Source organism: Rhinolophus ferrumequinum, chromosome X (genome assembly GCF_004115265.2).
Source record: "Rhinolophus ferrumequinum isolate MPI-CBG mRhiFer1 chromosome X, mRhiFer1_v1.p, whole genome shotgun sequence".
NCBI classification, from domain to species: domain Eukaryota; kingdom Metazoa; phylum Chordata; class Mammalia; order Chiroptera; family Rhinolophidae; genus Rhinolophus; species Rhinolophus ferrumequinum.
The window spans coordinates 119,034,576-119,055,386 of NC_046284.1; the positions used below are offsets into that span (position 1 = coordinate 119,034,576).

The window sequence follows — 20,811 nt, forward strand, 5'->3', positions numbered from 1 at the left end:
TTAGTAAGTACAAATGTCCAACAGTTAAATGATCTGTCTGTGGGAGAGACTCACCTGATTGGAGGAAAGAGATACCATTCGGCTCCTAATACCCAGTGATCTTAAAGCCACTGTTTTAAACTCTCACTGCTTGGATTCTAGCGACTTTGCCTACCTTACTTCTGGAATGGAAATTCTGAGTCTGCTAGTGAGTGAGCAATAACATGATGGCAGGCATCTAGATACTAAGACAAAAATCATTAATGGACAAGGTTTCAATTTTGTTCCCTTTTCCTGTCTAATACTCCATGGATATTCGCAGTATCTTGCTGGTGTGTATTATAAGACTCACAATAGTAATCAAATAAAGGAGTCCTAAGATGGAAGAGAAGAAAAAAGGGGGCAGATAAGTAGGAAAAGGGAGGGGGATGAGGAATCAGGAGCTTTCTTCAGCTATCTGGAAAGTTGAAGGCAACTTAAATTGTTTTGAACATCCTAAGAAATTACATCATTTTTACATAAAAGACTAGAACTCTGGAAAATACACACAATGTGCTGGCAATAAGATGCTTACGGATTGACAGAGCAAGCTAGTATCTAATCAAAAGTAAGATTGTGAAGAGCTAGATCTGAAATTCAGACATCTTGCTCCCTACCTCGCACAGTTCTTGGTGTATACCAGGTGCTCTGTGAATATTTGTTGAGGAAATGATAGAATGAGCACACGGTGGCAGAGCAATGTCCTAAATGGCATTGCTCAGACTCATAGGTGTTCCTGTGAGCCATGAGAAAAGTCTGTAGGCTATTTTTATCATTTCAAAAAATTTGAAGGAGATTGGACAGTCATTACTTTTAAGTGATTCTTTTCATCAGATACTTCTAAACCTTGGGTTTTTGTGAAGTTGAAATTGAAGAGGTTTTAAAACTCATGCTAAGTGAGAGAAGCCAGCCATAGAGGGACCCATATTGTATGATATATATGAAATTCCAGAAAAAGCTAATTTTATAGAAACAAAAAGTAGATAAGTAGTTGCAAGGAACTAGGAGGAAGGGAGAATGGAGAGGGACTGCTAATCGGTGTGGCATTTCTTTCTGGGGTGTTATAATGTAATATAATATAATATAATATAATACTGGGTCTTATTAATGTTCTGGAATTAGTGGTGATGGTTGCACAACACTGACTTGTACACTTTAAATGGGTGAGTTTCTGATATGTGAATTATATTTCAGTAAAGCTGTTTTTTTAAATGATAAGCAGAGCACCGGCATTTAATGAAAAAGGGGGGGTCCTTAGTGATTATCGGGAACCACTTGCTAATTTTATGTAGATTTTAAAATACGCAGCTTCAAATACTCCTGTCCCAGCTCTAAATGGAACAAGCAGAGTACTCATGCAGCCATATTGGTGACTTCCCTCCTTCCTCAGCCCCAGGAATTAGGAAACAGTGTGTAAGTGTAATAAGGGCAGTGCTCAGAGACGTCCAGGCTTTATGGACAACTCCATGCTCTTGGGGGACAAAGTTTCAAGCAGTTTGCACCATCCTCATACCATATAAATCTAGTACAGGGCTCAGCAAACTTCTTCATAAAGGCCAGATAGCAAGTATTTTCGGCTTTGTGGGCCATCAGCCTCTGTTGAAACTACTCAACTCAGCCATAAGCAATAGGTAAATAATTGGAGGTGAAATGCTCCAAAAAATGTCCTATTTCTGGACACTGAGATTTGAATTTCATATAATTTTCACGTTGCAAAATATGACTCTTGATTTTTTTTCTCAGCCCTTAAAAATACGCAAACCATTTCTAGCTTGCAGACCACACAAAACAGGCCGAGGGCCATAGTTTGCAGACCCTCGGCTCTAGGCTAATGGCTTAGAAAGGTGCCCAAGTCATCAACAGGTTTGTGTGAAGCATGTTAAAGTCCTTAAGCCAATGTACAACTTAAAGCAATAAATAATGCTATGTTATGTTTAAAGGCCAAGCTATTGAGACACTAAATTGTAACAGTCAACTTTCTAGCAAATTATGAAAAATCAGCTAATAGGATCTTTTCTAAAGAGTATTTCGAGTATAATAGTGCTCCCTTGTGTGGTTTTGAGATTTTATTTTTAAGTCAGGGAAGCTATGGATATCTTGAACAGAGACCATTAAGAAGTCTGCCAAGGCTGTGAATTTAAAGCCCTGGGAACTTTTCATTGCCCCTGGCTGCTGAATTTTAACAGCAAAGTTATTCATTAAGTTCACATTTTTTAAAAAAAACTACCAACAATGCTTCTTTATACTTTATCTGCATTTGATACACTTGCAGAAAGATGATCTTTAATTTGACTAATGAGTGCATCCATCGTTATTTTAATGACAAGTAATTTACGGAAAGAAAACTCTTCAGCAAGTGTGTTTCTTAAATCTGGAAATAAAAGTCCTCCGTTTTCCAATCCATGAAGGAGCTGTTGGTGTTAATGGCTCCTACAGAATGCAGCCACTAAGACACTGGCAGCACTGCCTGGGTAATGAGCTAGAAATGCAAAAGAAAGAAAACAGTTGGAATATGTTGGCTGTTTATATTATACTCTTTGGGTTTATTTTCTGATTTGAGCACAAGTCAGAAGTTGAGGAACATGGAGATTTGGGGAAGGTCTGGCCTATTCCCTGTAACTCCCAAATATTCCCCTTGGTTCTGTCTTAGAACTATTTATTAATAGCTATTAATTTGAAGAAAAATGAAACCTATATTCACTAGGATCATAAGAGAATTCAGAGGGAAAAAATCAAATGTTGAGCTCACCACAGTTTTCAGCATAAATTTCACTGTTTAACTGATTTTTTGATGCATAAATAAGTCAAGTGCCCACTGAGGCCACAGTTCTCAGCAGACTTTGTAGGTCTCAAAGGTGAATTAAACATGTACTCTGGCCTCAGGGGGCTTACAGTTTATTCAACTTTAGAGAAAAAACAACAGAAATATCCTAACAAATATGGCAACTGCAGAACTTTCTTCCTAATCCTAAAAGTTTTTCTTTATGTTTGTATGTATACATACATAAGGTATGTATAAAGTATATACATAATGTATATAAAGTATACACAAAGTATATAAAGTATACAAAGTATATGCATAGTGTATATAATGTATATATCGATAATGTATGTATAAAGTAACAGATACTGCATCCTAATGTCAAATGATGGTTTCCATATCATACAGTATTCTCATTGTCAAGGCTGAAGTCTGCCTTAAATTTTACTGTGGCTTTGTTCTTGTGATAATGGAAGAGATAAAGAGATTATTTACAAAGCTATGTCCTGAAAAATAGAAAGCATTTTTTGCAAACTATCACCTGAATTCTTCTCACAGTAATAATTGTTTTCATATTCCAGTTTCTGTGATCTAGACCTTTACCATTTTTATTCCTCCTTGCAACTCCATGAATTAAATACTACTAGTACTCTTAGAAATGAGAAAAATGAGGCCTAGAAAGACTTAAACCTTGCAGCAGGAACCAGAGTTGCTAAAAGACTTGGAAAACTTCCAGTTAAGACATATCTGATACCTAATCCCCTTCCTTCTCTTTGCGCCTAAGCATATAAGTTAGCAATTACTGCTTCTATTTTCCCTACAGAAAACTGAGGGAAATGAAGGCATGGAGGAATATTTAGACTTCCAGTTATCTTCTAACATAATCCTTTGAGCAGCCCATGATAGGAAAACGAAGGCATGGGGACTTAGAGAGGCAGATGAAACGTTCGAGATGTAGAAAGAAAAGTTCTAAGCAGGTAAAGGACATTTCAAGTGAAACAAATACATCAGATGGATGCATGAGCTGGAGAAGCTGCTAAGCACTAAATAAACCAGGGCGGGAGGATGGAGAGCGCCGAGAACTTGATTATGAAGTGAACGTGATGAAACTCCTCCCCAGGGACAGTTGATCAGAGCAATGGTCAACAGCTAGGCCATGGGTGGCAGGATTGCTTGTAGGTTCTCAAAGGGTTGCGAAGGTCAGTGAGAGGCCCAAGATTAGAAACTTTATTTGCATTAATTGTCACTGACCAGGGTCTATGACTTAGAGACAAACATCTTGAGAATGCCAGTCATTTCTATGACTGGTATGATTGTAGAGAAGGGAGAGGGTATTCGTTTACTATTGCTGTGTAACAAATTACCACAAACTTACAGGTTAAAACTACACCCATTTATTAGCTCCTAGTTCTGTAGGTCATAAGTCTAGGTGGCCTCCTGTGTTCTCTGCTCATGGTCTTACGAAGCTGAAATCAAGGTGTTGTCTGGGCTAGGCTCTGATCTGGAGGCTCTGATCTGGAGGCCCTGGGGAAGAATTTGCTGCCAAGCTCACTGGGCTGGTTGCCAGAATTTATTGTCTTGCATTTTTATGGGGACTGGAGTCCCCATTTTCTTCATAGCTGGGGTCCACTCTTTCTTCTTAGGGGCCACCCGCATTCCTTGTCATGTGGCTGTCTCCATCCTCAAAGCAGCAAGGGTACATTGAGTCTTTCGCACACATAGGATCTCTCTAAACTTCTCTTCTGCCATCAGGTGGAAAAAGCTCTCAGCTTTTCAGGGCCCATGTGGTCAGGCCAGGCCCATCTGGATTATCTGTCTCTCCTAATGTCAACTGTGCTACTGTGTTTCCCCGAAAATAAGACCTAGCCGGACCATCAGCTCTAATGTATCTTTTGGAGCAAAGATTAATATAAGACCTGGTGTTATTTTACTATAATATAAGACCTGGCTGTTATAATGTAATATAATATAATATAATATAATATAATATAATATAATATAATATAATATAATATAATACTGGGTCTTATATTAATTTTTGCTCCAAAAGACGCATTAGAGCTGATGGTCTGGCGAGGTCTTACTTTTGGGGAAACACGGTGCATGCATACATATAACACAATACAATCAGCGGAGTGATATCCGCCATTCGTAGGTTCTGGAGATTAAGGCAGACATCTGTGGGCCACCGTTTTAGAAATTCTGCGTATCGTAAAATGAAGAGGATTTTCAGCTGCTGCCTTGCTCATTTGAGCTGTATTGCCTATGATAACAACAGCTTTGTGCACAGTTGGTCCATGCCCTCCCAGGGATAAAGGGCAGATGACAAACTCTATGGTGTTTCCTTCCTCCTGACACTTGCTTCTTCCTGCAAAGAAATCTGTATTTTGGGGCATTCTCTTCTGTCTGTGACCACCTCCTGGGTGGTGGTGGTCACAGAAACACCAACAAACATTCGCGGCAGATGGCCCATCAGTTTAGGGCAACTTAAGGGTGTTGAGAAGAGGCATACTGGAGGCCAAGACAGCACAAGAGGGCAGCACACACCAAGAGCTGGTCCTTTCACAGGTAGTCTGTTGCCTGTCTTCAAAGCATCTTCTCACTCAACATGTGCCTCCTAACCCCACACCCCATCGAGTCCTTGGTAAGAACATGGCAGATATAACTAACATGTGCTGACAATGGGCATATCACTTTTAGGAGAGAACGATAATCCAGATGGGCCTGGCCTGACCACCTGGGCCCTGAACTCGCTAAACATCTGCTTCTTGGAACCTCAGTTTCTCCAACTCAGAAATGGGCTGAAATTCATTCAAGGATGAAACATTTAAAATGGAAAATTCATCTTTTGAATTCCAGCAACATAAAGGCCATGATTTACAAGTCTGATGCTGTCGTACAGTATTTTACAACCTATTTGCATTTATCGTTGCCCTGAGGAGTCTTTTTAAACATTTTTTTTGAATCACTCCCCGCCATGGAATATTAATGCTACAACTATATTATATAGTTATTTATGTGTATCTGTGCTTTGTACACAAAAAGAATAAGATTTTTTTGCCACCAAAAACTAATTTTCTCCCCCTTGGGGGCAATATCACTCTTATTGACAGTGCATGTTATAATGGGAAAATAGAAATTGCTCACATTTTAATATTTATTAAATCTTCAGCTTACATATCTATTTGATTTGGTAAGTGGCAGTAATATTTCAGTTGTACTAAAATGTACTTAAGATTAATCCTGAGAAATGAGAAGAGTCTTTGAACCTGGAAAATCACCCAATATATTATATTTAAAGTAACAACTCACAAAACAAGATGTAAAGTATGTTCTCGTTTCTGTGGATAAGATGTACAGAAAAATGACTAGAAAGATAAATCTACCAAATGCCACTTCTTAGTGGTTAGATTCTTCTAGGTGTTTTGCTTTTGGGGAATGTTAGAAATGAATACATATTACAATTGTGTCAAGAAAAATACTGTTAGAAAAGTTAACCATTCTCTTTTTTGCCTTCAACATTTAGGATTAATGGGCAGCGTAAACTCAATCATTCACATGTAGGAAAACGAGAAGTATTTTGCATGGCCCATTCATGACTTCTTTAGATCTCCAGAGGGCTTCCTGCCTCAAAGTTTATTGTTGCATTCTTCTTAATTCTGGTTGAATGCACGTACATTATTTTCTGCAAAGAAATACCACCTACTAAAGAGTGTTTCTTCTCTCCTAGCAAGGTTTTGGTGTCCCCAGAGCACCCTTAGTCCTGTTTACTTTGGATATTTCAGGAGTTACTGTAGGATTTAACTGTGGTGAGTCTTTAAGCCCTCTTTTTAAATTCACAAACTGCCTCTAATCTTAGAAAAATGTCAGGTTACACTTTGGAGAGGTTTGGGAACTTGACATTTTGTAGCCCAGTTGGGGTGTAGGCTGCTTCCATTCTGAGCACCTTGTTCCAATTTACGTCAGAGGGAATTATATACAGGTCAGGGCTGAGAGCAGGTTATAATTAATGGGGTGGACAAGTGGATTTTTAGTGTTTCATAAAATAAAATGGAAATCACATGTGCTTGGAACTGTTGTATGTTTTAAAATATTTACATTTATTCTAGTAAACATTAATTATAACTGATATATTTCTCCTGTGAACTTGCTAACCGGGAGGTCACAAGCCATTGTTCACTGAGTAGAAAGGTTGGATGACAAGCTAGTTATACATAAAAAAAGAGTACTTGGGGAGATATTGGTGAGTGAACTCATGGACGTAATCCAGTCTTAGGTTTTTTTGCCTAATTTTCTCTCATGTTTAAAGCACCCACTTGCCAATATGATCCAGATGTCAGTTCTTCTAAGGGAGACTGGGGAGTGCTTAGCTTGTGAAATTCCTAAATGGATCCTACTGAAGACTTCATGACCAATGCAAAAGTCAGAAAACCCCAGATTCTAAACTGGACTCTACCATGTGCTAGCTGTGTGGCCCTGGGCAGATGCCTTAATTCTGAGCCTCAATTTTCTCGTCTGCAGAATGGGGAAAATGATACCTACTTTTTAGGGTTTGGATAGGGATTAGAGACAGTTTATATAAAGTGCCTGCACAAGTTGTAGATGCTAATAAAAAAAAGTCAACTGGGTATATGAAGGAATGGTCCAAAAAAATAGGAAATTCAAAGGAAGCCTTATGTAAATTGCATTACATGTCAATCAATCATTTGGGTGTTAAGTAAATTAATGCATTCTTCATTCTTGCCTAGAAGTCTGCAACTCCCCCAAATAACTATTATTTCCATTAAGTTAGTAATTCTTTTTATAGATACTTGTTTTGTGCAGTGAAAACTCAATATCAGCACACTGTCTATCAGGGTATAATTGTTAACTAAGTAATGCATCATGAGACCTTTTTGCCCTTTTCTTAGGAAGCTATTTAAGTATTTAATGGAAGGGCAACTTCACATGGAGTCCGCAGGTAACAATCTATTGTACTTCTTGATTATCCAGACTCTTGACCCAGGACGTCATATTGACTCAGTCATCCCGGAAATCACGGGTGACGTGTTGGATCCAAATCAGCCTCGTGTCCCTTGCATCATTTTTAAGTATTCCAGCTTGTAGAGTCTGCAGAACTCTCCAAGGTTTAAATATATAATGTTCCCTGAGGGGTCGTTAAAAAAAAAAAGCCTGTGGTTTTAGTGCCATTACCCTTCTTCAGGGCAAGACTTGGTGAAAAGATACTGAGAGAAGACAGTACAAATACAAGGACAAAATGAGCAAGAAGAAAAACCCATCAATCACAGGCAAAGTCTACACTGAGTTGCAGACTGAGGTCTAAAACATCTACTCAGTACCTATATTCTCAATACATTTGTGCCCAAGACATATTAGTTGGTAAAATTAATATATAAATGGGCATATTTATGCCTTACAATAAAGTCCTATTTTTAGGGCATACCCACTGTACCATTTTCAAAACGCCATTGTCCAGAAACTACAACATTGCCATGAAATTTGGCATCCTTGATCTATCTATAAGGAAATCTTTTGTAGGTCTGTAAGTGAGATATGGCTGATCCCTTCAGCTTCATTCAGTCCTTTATGGAAATCTTTATGAAAATCCTACTGCGTGTCTAGTAGCTAACAGAGTTCCTGGCAAATAATAGGATTTCAATGAACAACATTAGATTCTGCCTAGTGCTGCTTTGAGGATGAGTGTATGGTAACACCCCTTACCCCAGAGAAAGAGTGGTTTTGTGTGTGTGTGTGTGTGTGTGTGTGTGCGAGAGAGAGAGAGAGAGAGAGAGAGAGAGAGAGAGAGAGAGAGAGCAGAAGGCCCCAGTCTTCCCTTCCACATACAGTGCAAGGTATCGGAATTGGAAATGATCTTAGCAGACATTTTTCTAATCTCCTACCCAATGCAGGAATTCTTTCTACAATAATCTTCACCAAAGGGCAGGAAGCCTGCTGTAAGACTAGAGGTCTCTTTCTGTTGGGCAATATCTTGATTCAATACAGTGTTATTATTTGGTAGCTCAAGGTGGCACAGTTCTATGAGAAATTGGAGCATGGAGCCCAAGTGACGGCTAGAATACCTTGTGGAAGGGAGAACATATGGGGCCAGTTTTGGGTCACCCTTATATGTTCCACCATGAAACCTAAATAAATCCTAGTGCTTTTTCAATATATACATCAAAGGCATTTACATGGTCTTTAATTTGTGTAAATAAAATTGATTAGAAGTACTATATTAAAATTATTCATTTTTACATTTATTAATCAGGTAGAGAAGAGGAAGTTTTGTCAGTTTTTGTAGCGCACAAACATACAAAAGCCTCAGTTTACCTGAATTTTGCCAAAAGAATAAAACCTCTCTATTAACCAGTTTTCTACATTACACTTTTCCAAGAGATTTGAGAAATACAAGGAAGAAGGTGATATTATGGATTAATGTAAATATTCATGGTCATACTTATCTCTTAAATCTCAACTCAATCTCTTAAATCTCTATTTGTGATGAAAGGGAATAAAAAGATCTTTATAATGATGGTGTCAAGGAACAATAAAATTTAGAATTCCCTAAGAACCTTTAAATTAGATCCAGTATATGGTTTGTATTTATGCAAGTAAACTGGTCTCAAGCATTTTAGGAACATTTAAATGAGGATTTAACCAAAAAAAAAAAAAAGAAGAAGAAAGGTTTTCTATTTGGGGTTCAGTTAACCAGAAAATTAAATTAACCAGAATTCTCCCATTTCCAGAGAATTTCAATTCATTGAAGTTTGACTGTTATTGTAATCCTAGTTCCCGCACAAGTGAATTTCACTTTCTAACTTATTTCTTGGAGAGTGCATAGCATGAACACCTTGACTGAGCAGGGCAGTGGTGGCTTTTTTGTTCTGGATTTTAATTATTGCTATATTTCTATATCTATATGTACATTTATACATATGCGTATAGATAGAGCTCGCTGGCAGAGGTGTTAATGTTTAAAGAAATATGAGTAGTTGATGCTCTCACTATGGTTTGACTTCTGTCTTCCTCTTTAAAGCATACCCTTCCTCTTTCAAAGCTGCCATTTAGAATTCAGAAGTATTTTCCTAGAAACAGAACAATGCTTTCTACTCGTTTCTTAAAGTAGCGCACAGAAGGAAATGCATCGTGGTAAAAATAATTTATAAATGAAATTATGTTTTGCTAAAAATCACCACCAGGAAGTGAAGAGCAAAATTCCTCAAGTAACAGACAGGCCAGATGGTTGGTCTACTTTTTTTTTTTTTTTAATGTAGTCGTGAAGTGGGAAATTTTGCTTGATTAAGAAGACACTGATCTTGATTTTCATTGAGCAGTTTTGAGGGCTGTTTTTTTATGGATGTATATATGTAACACACACAGCACACAGTTTTCATTCAGCCAGTTGATCATTTGTACCATTGTAAGAAGACTGTGCTCATGCGAATGTGAAGTATTAATGATACAGAAGTAAATGGGTTCCCAAGTCTCAGCTATGAAAGAACTTGGAATCTGCCCACTACGCTACAAACCCTCCATCGTTACCACCTCCATCATATTGTTGTAGGGTCTGGTGTTTTGTTTTGTTTTCTTTTGATAACCTGGAATGGGAAAAAGGCTGTGTGCCACAGTGGCTACCTAGGGTTTTGTGAGATACAGGGTAGACTCAGGAGAAAATAGAGGTTTTAGAGTTCAACACTCCAGGGGGCTAATGTGCATAAAGGACCTGAGTTTAATCCTTGAAGCTGCCAGTCAGCATCACGATGAAGAAGCACCCATGCAAAGAATTGCTTCTGGATGCTGCTAGGCGGGGCAGGAAGGGGGATCAGAGCGCCCCGATTTGGACCATGATATTTTGGCAGTTGATGATTGGGGAAGTTGCCTGGCAATGGCTTACGCACAACAAAATTCCCTTCTGGGAAGTCACCATGACATCATCTTGCACCCTTTGCCCAGCGCCCTGGCAGTGAGCGATTTCCCAATCTCTGTTCTAAGGATGAAAATGAATAGAGTTGTGAAACGGAATATTTGCATCCGTTTACAAGAGGGAGTCACTTGGAGGAATTTGTAATGGAAAGAATAGACTTAAATTGACAGAACTGTTTGGAATCATGCCTTGGATCAAGTGTCTTGATTTAAATAAGGACAAGCTCAAGAAGCTTCGCAACAAGGGATAACCCACCGATCTTTACCTTAAAATGACAAATCAGACATTAACAAGTTTTTTTAATGCAATGCTTTCTCATATAATTGTGATTCTTTCTCCAGTTAGTATTCATGTTTATTATCAAAATAAATATACCCCACTTTAAGATATCTTAGCTACCTTGAAAGCTCACTGTTCTTAAAGCCAGATATCTTTTTATAAGTGATTTTTTTAAGCCCTAGATTGCATCTCAAGTACTGTCTTTTCAATTTCACCTTTACTTATATTCAAAAATCCAGCTTCTTATATAATTTGATTCAGTGAAAGGATAAAATATACAAGATGAAATGCACACTTACTAGCTTAAAATGCAACTTTTTTCTTTAAGGCTCAAATAATCCTAAACACCAGACAAATAAGACACAAAGAAAAACAACAACAAAAAAAATGCTTCGAGTCAAGTCCCCAAGATCGTGCCTTTTAATACTAATTTCCAGGCAATGTCTTGATTTCCTGTTTTATAAATTACATTTATAATTTCCCTCAAAGATACAACAAGGAAACATTTGGATAATGTAAGAAAAATCTTTCAGAGTTTAGCCTGCCCTGAGAGTATTTTTTAAAAGACATTAGAAGCCTTGTGGCATTTATGGAATTTGTTTTCATATAGATTACAAATATTTTTTGGCAGATGTCAAGCCTCCAAAGAAACATTTTAAATCTTGGTTTTTAGGTCAAAAAGTCTTTGGGTTGGGGGTAATTCACTCTCTGAGAATGACTTGCTTTATAACCCCCTCTTGCTCCTGCCACTCCCTCCTCTCCTAAATCTTATGTTTTCTAGGAAGTACCTGGCACCCACCACCAGACTTCCCCAAGCTCTTCCCTTGGCTTCTGCTCGAGCTGCAATAGCAACTCTTTATTCTCCCAGAACAATTCCCTCTGTGGTCATCTCCCTCCAGCTCGCCATGTTTCGGCTGCTACTGCAATTTTACCTAGCCAGTGAATTTATTTATTTTGAGATACCCTTTGTCATTGTTGTCACTGTCAATAAAACAATAGATCTCTCAGGCAATGAGATCTTCTAGTTTTAATTCCTCTTTGATCCTCCAGGCATGAAGCCCTGGCTGTACCTGTTTCCCCACTTTACTTTTCCTTCCTGAAATTTCTTCTAGAGAGGCAAAAGCAAAACCAGCGACTCTTGAAATGTCTCTCTTAATTTCCTTCACACCCTTCCCTGTACCCTGAACTGCATGTCCATGGTTACTTTCAACTTGAGGTGAACATCCTGCCATCAAACACTCAGACATTCAGGGAATTCTAAGTACCATAGTTCCTGTTTTTTTGGTTCACCCTGTGATCATGGCTTTTCTCTCTCAAGTTTCATTGCTAAAATAAATAAAGAGGTCACTGCTTTCCAATAATTCATCACTCTGTCTTTTTTTGTAGGAACTAGTAAAAGTTGGATTCTAACGTCTTTGAAAAAGAAATCATTCCTTAAGCATATCTGAAACTAAACATTTAACAACTTGAAAAATTAATCACAACTCTTTGCCTAAATGCTGGAAAGTTTTATCTTGAAATTAACATGTCTTTGCTTGTTTATTGACGAGGGGAAAAATGAAAATATCAAGAAAGACTGCACACATATGAGTGGAAATATCTTCTTAACTGAAATAGACCTGTACCTACCCTTCTACCTTCTATCATGTCATCCTTTTGTTTTCTTTCATTTTATGTATGGTTCTTTGAAATTATCGTGGTTCAACCCATTTCCTGGATTATTTTATGTTTCCCTTGTTAAAACGTAAGCTCTCCCAGGGCAGGCCTTTTTTTTCTCTCATATTCACCAGTGCATTCCTAGTGCCGGGAGCAGGGCCTGGCATACCGCAAAACCTCAAAAGTACAGGCGAATGAAAGAATAATCAGAGAAATGACTTTCTCTCTGGTTTGACTCCAAAAGTAGTTCTAAAATTTAAAAAAAATATGCTTTGTTAAAGAAAGCCAAATTAATGTACATGTAAGATTTCTAATGTCGTAAAAGTAACAAAACTAGCTTACTCTTCGGAACTCTTAAAATGAGTGTAGGTTAAGAGTGAAGAGTTGAAGTTGCAGACCAGACACAGGCTGGGACTAATAAGGAAGTTATTAAGGGCTTTGTTTATTTGGGCAAAATCTACGTGTGAGGCCTACCTGCTCTCTGCCAGTTTTCCCAGTTCATCAGGTGGTATTAGAGGATGATGGGGATGAGGCGCAGGGAGCACTTTTCTTGTGGTTCCTTTTACCTCTGGTCTTCCATGGCTCAAGGTCATTTAGTGTCAGTTTACTACCTCTACTATAACTGCTAGAAAGCCTCGTGGTGATCTGATTTCTAGTGACCACTGTTGGCCAGATCTCCAGGAGGAGACAGGACCTGTTGGGAAATAATTCTCCATGGATCTCTCAAGTTTCTGTACCTCTTGTGAGCTGAGGTGCTGATGGCCTTTGTTCCAGATTATCTTTTCAAGGAGAAGCCTTAGAAGATCAAGGTAGAGAGATAGAGTGTCTCCATCCAGGGTAGAAGGCAGGTTGTTTTGTTGTTCATTATAGTAAACATTGTGTCTCTCCCCAGGCGAAATGTCCAGCAGGTTTGCTTGCAATCAGCCCATAATAAAAGAGTCAGGTGTCCTAAGCTGGGGTTGTGCAGCTCTGATACAAACCCCCTGCATATGCTGCGTGTATCTGGGACGCTCTGTGGGACTTGAGCGGACAGGGGAACTGATATGAACATGAAACACATGATGCTTGCTGCCCTGACTAAAAGTGTCCTTTGTCTCTGATTCAGGGGTTTCGTGTCTTCTGCCAGCATCCATGAAACTAGTGGGCTAACCGAGTAGCTTTCAAATAGGAAAAATCTGAAACCCTTTACTATTTTTGATAGTCTCGCTTGCCCCCACCCCTGCCAGGGTCCCTTATTTCCTGCAAAATAAAAAATTCTGGCAAAGTATTCATATGGGACAGAGAGCAGAGAACTGGAACCTCAAGATCATAGTGGGCGATCCAGTGGTAATGAATAAAGTTATGGCAAAGCCTAGGAAATAGATTAGATTGTCTAGGTGAAGATGTTTATTAAAGAGTAATTAATATTAGGAATGCTATTTTATTTATTGGTCATATACTGTTCCTTCACATGGGACACTCCATGAGCATTATTGAATAAATAGATTTATATCCTTCCTGTTTCTAAAAGTGGTTTGAACAGGTTTCCAATTAAAAAAATACAGATAATTAATACATTCAGAGAAAAGTGAGAAGAAGTGATTCAGAACCAGAGAGGAAGAAGGATATGGGAGCTACAAGTTTGCCAGGCATTTTTAAAACTTTGCCTCACTTAACCCTCAAAGGACCCTTTGAGATTGCTCTCATTGTCACATTTCACAGATAAGGAAACTGTATAAGATATGCAGAGTATCTGTGAGTATAAGATATGTTGAGTAGCTGGCTCCTATCCGCCCTTGCTAGGAAATGGCAGAACCAGGGTTTAAACTCAGGTTTATCTGGTTTCAAGGTACATGTTTCTTTGCACGACACCACACTGATGGTCTCACCCCAAAACTAGACCAAGGACAGGTTGGCCAATTGAGCTCAGAGCTTAACCCCATGATTTCTGATAGCACATCAAAGAGAAAGCTGGATTAAATGCATTATCTAAAAGAAGAAAGCCTCTCAGGCCATCTCTCATCTCACAATAGAAGGAAAGGATGGGGAAAGAGAAAAAAAGAACAGTAGCAGAACATAGAGAAGAGGAAAAACCCTGCAATTTTAGATGCAGTACAAGATAGGATATATTGTTTACTTTTCTGAGTCCTGTTAGCTTAGAGCAGGGGTGTCCAAACTGCGGCCCGCAATTCATTTTTAATTGGCCCACAGCAAATTCCAAAAATATATTTAGTTTACTTAAATAAACCAGGTGAGGCAATACGTACTTCACCTCGAGTGAGTGGCCCGGCTGTTTGTGTATTTTACCGCATACGGCCCTTGGTAAAAACCGTTGAAAAAAGTTTGGACACCCCTGGCTTAGAGACTGCAATAATAATAATAATTATTATTCTTATGTGATAAATCCAATAAACTATAGGATGATCTGATTAAATATATTGTCATTCTAGCAGCTTTAGCAGCATTCACATCAGAAGAAGAGTAGAGGATACAAGCATGACTTGACAAAACCAATCTGTTATATTAACGTTAGTTGCAATGATCGTTTCTAACACAGAAGCCATTCCATAGCTTCCTTGGGAGTTCTTGAAGGCTGTATTTAAAGGTTTCATTTAAAATGTGTAAGTTAGAGTATGTTCTGAATGGAGAGATGTTTTTTTCTTTTTGTAAAAAATTCCGTTTCCTTAGCAATATATACTAAATGAGCTCAGTTATTTAATTTAAGAAACAGTATCTTATTTTAGATGGGGCAAAACATACTAGCAATTTCAAGAAGTGGATCATGGGTTGGAAAGTGAGTGATTTAATGTGATTTGAAAGTACTTTTAATTTTATGCTACTTTAAACTGTGTGTGTGTGTGTGTGTGTGTGTGTGTGTGTGTGTTGATGATAACCTAATTTTATTGCCCCTGACTTAAAGATCTCTTGCTGCCTGGAAAACTAGTTCATCCATTAGTATTTAAATCTGTTCAAAGTATGTTTGCTCGAATTTCTCCCAAGAAGCACCCGCCTTTGTTCTGTGGGGACGCACAGTTCCGACTCTGTTCTTAATATCCTGTTTTCATTTGTCAGCGCAGTTGTCCTTTTCATTGCCATGTTCCCTTCGTTCCCCTTCTCACGTGTGGTGCTTTACAATAACAATTCAGAACAAAAGAGTCACTCCTCTTTCTGTTGCCTTCAAAAAAAAAAAAGACTCCATTCCCTGACTGTAGGGCTTCAGTGATCACGGGAAATCTTTAAAGCATGCTCTTTATAATAGTTAACCAGGAGTTGTGAATAAGGGTTACTTTTCTTTATTTTTTTAAGATCGCAAAGTAGCTTCAGGGTATTGTGAGCATGAGGTTTTTGTGTGTGACTAACTTTGAAGTTGAGAGAAAAAGTGATTTCCTTTGAGAAAAGGGGCTGTCATATTTGAGAGAATTTCTCAGTCCAGTTCATACAATAGGAATCAGTTACTATGTAACATTGTCATTACCTCAGTGAGTCATGGGACCAGATTGGTTGTTCCTGTCGTAGAACTTAAGCTTTCCAGTGTTCAGAGAACAATTGTGAAATACCACATTGGCTAGCATCAGCGCCTATTTATTGATTCATTTCTCTCCTGGAGGATAATAAGTGGGAAGGGGAAAGTGTGCGCTTTCTCTGCCTTCTAGAGGGGCTTTTTATAAAAGAAGTAAGAAAAACTTTTCCCAAGAGACAAGTGTTTTTCCAGGTGGAATCTACTTGCTGCAAAAATCCAGCTCAACTGGTCTGTCCGTCAGAGACTAGACCTCTTAGGTCATTTTGCTAATTTCTAGGCAACTCTTTTCAGATAGGAGTAGGCGGGTTTTTGTTTTGTAATACATAAATTATTGACAGGTTTCTGTTTTTGGAGGAAAGAAAGTTTCCCAAATGTAGGAGGTCTGTGAAGAGTGAATTCTATCAAGTCCCAAGTAATTTGGCAAAGGTGCTTTTGCTTGTGTGTGTGTGTGTGTTGGGGGGGCGGTCTGCATACATATGGACACATATTTAACTAATTCCATTGCAGACATGTGGGATTTTATATAGACATGGACGTAGTTCTATGAATGTGTACAGAAATGCTTATTGAACTGTAAATACACTTGGAAAAGCGTTCAGGAAGGGTGGTTGCACCCTCCCTGTTGGTCCCCTCTCCTGGCAGATCATTCAGACTTCAAGTTCTCACTCTCTTCCTTTCTCTTTGAAGTCTGCAATCCCAGCCTTCAGAAGCAAACTCTTGCCTGACACCCAGTACAGGATAGACCTAGAAAACACCAGTCATTTTCAATGTAATGTAAAAGAGGTCCCATTTGCCTTTAAAACTGCATGCTTTATTTCTTCACATAAACTGCAAAAGACATGAAATGTCTAAGACCCTCTGACAGTGGAAAATTTCCTGTAAAGGTTGTCAGATTACGCTCTTCAGAAGATTATAAAATGTGTTGTTGTTGATCATTTTCTTTTGTTTTTGAGGGGTGGAGTAAATGTTTGTTTCCTGATGTTTCAACTTGAGATGTTCAGGCTAATTTTCCACTACAATGCCAACATGTCTCAGAAATTTTGACAATTTTAATGTTGTTTTTGCAAAAGCGATGCTTTTCAATCTATTGAATAAAAGTTTTTTCATATACTATTTGATGATGTAAGCATGTCTCTCCCGTGGGCAGTGAGGACTTCTTAGGGAAGTCATCTGTCTATGAAATTGAGCAATCCCTTTGTTTATTGTTAAAAGAGAAATCAAATTGTGATGTGTAGAGACATAAGCTAAGAAAATATATGTTTGCATTTTGATGTCCAAACATGTAAAGCATGCTTTGGTTCACTGCGGGCTATTGCAATGCCGTAAAAAGTAGGCGTCACGATGTGCAAACTGCCACACGAGGAAGCAGTTCTTTCCTTCTGTCTGCCCTTTTATCAAGAGTGTTCTTTAAACACCTTTGGTGGAGTCCAGATGTCTGGTGTATAAATGGACTCATGCAGGTTTGCAGTCAGCATGTTTGTTTTGGTTTGGTTTGGTATTTTTACACTTTCCTGGTGACTTACTTTAGTTACAGTTCTGGTCTTGCATCGTGATAAGCAACATCCTTGAAAGAAGTGCAGTGCGCAGGACACATTGCTTTTTGCTTTTAGGAAGAGAACTTCCCCTTCTTCCTTTAGACAATCAATTTTTACAAGATTACTTTCCATTCTCAATTCACTCTTTCTTTGCTATTCTGGAGACTGAAATTTGGGACACCCAACACAGATTTGCTGCGTGTGTTTATGTATGTATTATATGTATATATTCACACATGACATGTATATATGATATGCTGTGTGCATAATATATACATGCATGCATGTACATGCATGTAAAACTTGTTTGTGTATATGTACATGTTTCATACACACGTATTTTTTCAGTTGTTTATTCGGATGGTAGATTGCAATTTAGATCTCTATTTTTGGAAGAAAAAGTGACTCTGCTTTATTGTGTCTGTACAAGAGATCACTCTTCCTGATTTTAACATTTTTAAAAACTTCTTCCAAATATTGTATGTTAATTCAGAAAATAGACGCAAAATAATAAGAATATTATTAAAAAAAAAATAAACCAGCATCCAGAGCATAATGTGACCATGTGTTTAGTAGGACACTGAAAGGGCCAAAATGCACGGGAGGTGAGCGCCCGTTGCTGACGCCGGAGCTGGGCATAAGGGCTCCTGTTGGCAATATGGAAAGCTGGCATCCAGTGCTCAGCTGTAGGACACTGACCCGCTGCTGGTCCCTGTGAGCAATGAGGGTATACAGATTCCAGTGCCAAGTTATCATTTTGGGGGGACAAGGCAGTGGGTGTCGACCTGACCTGAGCCGTCTTTTCATCTGATTTCAGTTGAACATTGAGTGGGCGAGGGCACAGGGAAATCACGACGGAGTCCGTGGAAAGGCATTTGGAAAGCAACAGGGAGTTTTGATTCTTCAACTCAGCAACCCTGGCTGGGTGGATGAGGTGGAGCTGGCCTTCCTGGAATTGTCGCGTCGATTTTCCTGTTGTGTTTCACTGTTGACGCTCTCACAGACACACAGGACCGCTCCAGCACTGCCTGCCACCCACCATCTGGTCTCGGTGGCCTTTCTGTCATTTCGTGGGTTCCCATCCTCTGCCTACGGCGATGTTTCTTCAAAAAGAACTAGGGTGCAGTCCATTGGTGGGTATTCAAGGTGATCTATTTGTAAGAATCTGGAGAGATGTAAAAGAATTATTAAGGACAAATGTGCTATTTCCTGTTGTTAACCTGTTTATCAGTCGTTCAGTAGGGAAAAAATTGCATTTCTGAGATTGTTAAAGGGGTTTCTTCACTATTAAGACAGAGCAGAATCGGTCAATTTTTCCTGGTTAACTCAGGATTGCTTTTTTGTATTGCCATTTGTGTCTTTTTGTTTGTCTGCTTGTATAAATGAACTCCAGAAGGTGTATTTAAGCATTCTTTTAAGTAATTTTGGGAGTCTAGGTTTCAATTAAAATAATCAGACAGTGTGACCTAACTCCCATTTCTCCTTAATTTTTATCATTAAAGCTTTCATATCCCTAGAGACATCTGCCATGCTTTCAAGTGATTCTTTTCAGGAATGTTCATTCATTATTAATCAGGTTGCATGGTCAAGAGGGTATGTGATTATTTTAAAGAATGTCCTAGAGATCCAATTACTAACAAATGATCGTGTTATAGACAGATTTGGAAGTACAGAAAAGGTTTTGTTAACAGTTTAATTCAATTTGCATGAATTCCATCAGGTAGATGTTTGGTGAAGTTGAAAGTCTTCCCTGGTTCTCACTTTAGGTATCAGGTAAAACATTTTAATACTCTTTCGAATAAAGGTGAAATGACAAGTCACTAAAAATATTGTACTAATTAGTTTAAGTTATTTTAAAACTTGAAGCTAGTGTCTCTGTGCTTATCTGCTTGTCACTTTTTTTTCCATCAGTCCCTTTGATACCCTAAAATTTGGTTGGCAGAAATTCTTAGTCTTGTGTCACTGATTAAATGAATGAGTTTGAGTGTACTGATAGTCAGAGGTTAACCACAGTGGTATTTGAGAGGCATTACCTATAGACTGTTTCGGGATCACTTTTTTTTCCACCTGTTCCTACTCGATGTATTATTTGTACTGTTGCTTTAAGAACCGCTTTGCATTTTTAACTGCTCTCTGCCATAATCCACCGATGGAATACAGCCTGTGTTGTGATACCAATTTCCAGTCTCTCAGAATGCCTTTAAAATTCAATTGTATCTCTCTCGACCCTCTTCCTCTCACTTCATGGCCTTGTTTCATTGTGCGTTTACTGACTCACCTGCGTCTCAAATCAGCCAGGGTACTAATCAGTAAAGTAGCATTTAGGTAGTATGTTTATTCTATGGATTTTATAACTCAAAGTTAAATACTAAATCATGACTGAATATGCAGACATTGAGTGCTTGTATGATATTATTTAAAATGCTCTGTTTGTGGTGAATTCATCTTGGATGTAGCAGCCAGTTTTCAGAGCTTCTGTTAGATAATGTTTTGTGATGAGAGATTATGTTTGTCTGAGATGAGTTTAGTCCCTGTCACAAACCCTGCCTCCTACACTGAGGCTAATATCCAGTGTTTCACAGTTCTGAAGTTGTGAGTCCTCTGAAAGTCTGTATTTCTGCTGATCCAAGATAAAAAAACATTATTCCACAGTCCTTAAAAATATACTCCACCTATGGTTCTATAATAGGCATAAATTCATAGCAGAAATCCAGATGGCAATAAATCAACTAAACCTTAATTACCCATGTGAAGAGAGGGGATAGGAAATTGACTTGATTGTGTTTCTGAAATTTAGGACCATAAAGAATTAAATTTATTCGTAGCATTTCTGATGCTGTCTCTTTTTCACGACACTTTTAAGAGTTTTCTTTTCCAAATCATTTTTATGTGGCTTGGTGTAACATTGTACAGTTTTTACAGTATGTTTTGGTAAATTTATGTTTTGGTAAATTTAACATCAAGCTTAGATCCCATACCTCAGAGGATATTTGGGGGTAAAAAAATGGAAGAAGTGCCTTGGGAATCATCTGGGCAGTGGCTGAAAGCCACCTGGTATTAACAATTGATCACAGGCCACCCAGTGTTGATATCCAAGTTTATTCCTTGGTCTTGTGACTCATTAATTTCGCTCATAGTG

The 20,811-nt window shown here is 38.4% G+C and overlaps 1 protein-coding gene across 7 annotated transcripts in view; it reads left to right on the top strand.

Moving 5' to 3' along the window:
* MID1 (midline 1) overlaps nt 1–20,811 on the top strand; it is a 324,586-nt gene that overhangs the window by 194,865 nt on the left and 108,910 nt on the right. The window contains exon 1 of one of the 7 annotated variants that reach the window (XM_033116008.1): nt 16,269–16,290. The exons of 5 other annotated variants lie outside the window; for them this stretch is intronic. The gene's annotated coding sequence lies outside the window, so the exon portion shown is untranslated. Of the gene's footprint in view, nt 1–16,268; nt 16,291–18,668; nt 18,806–20,811 lie in introns of those variants that run through there. One more of the 7 variants, XM_033115978.1, reaches the window with a different exon arrangement.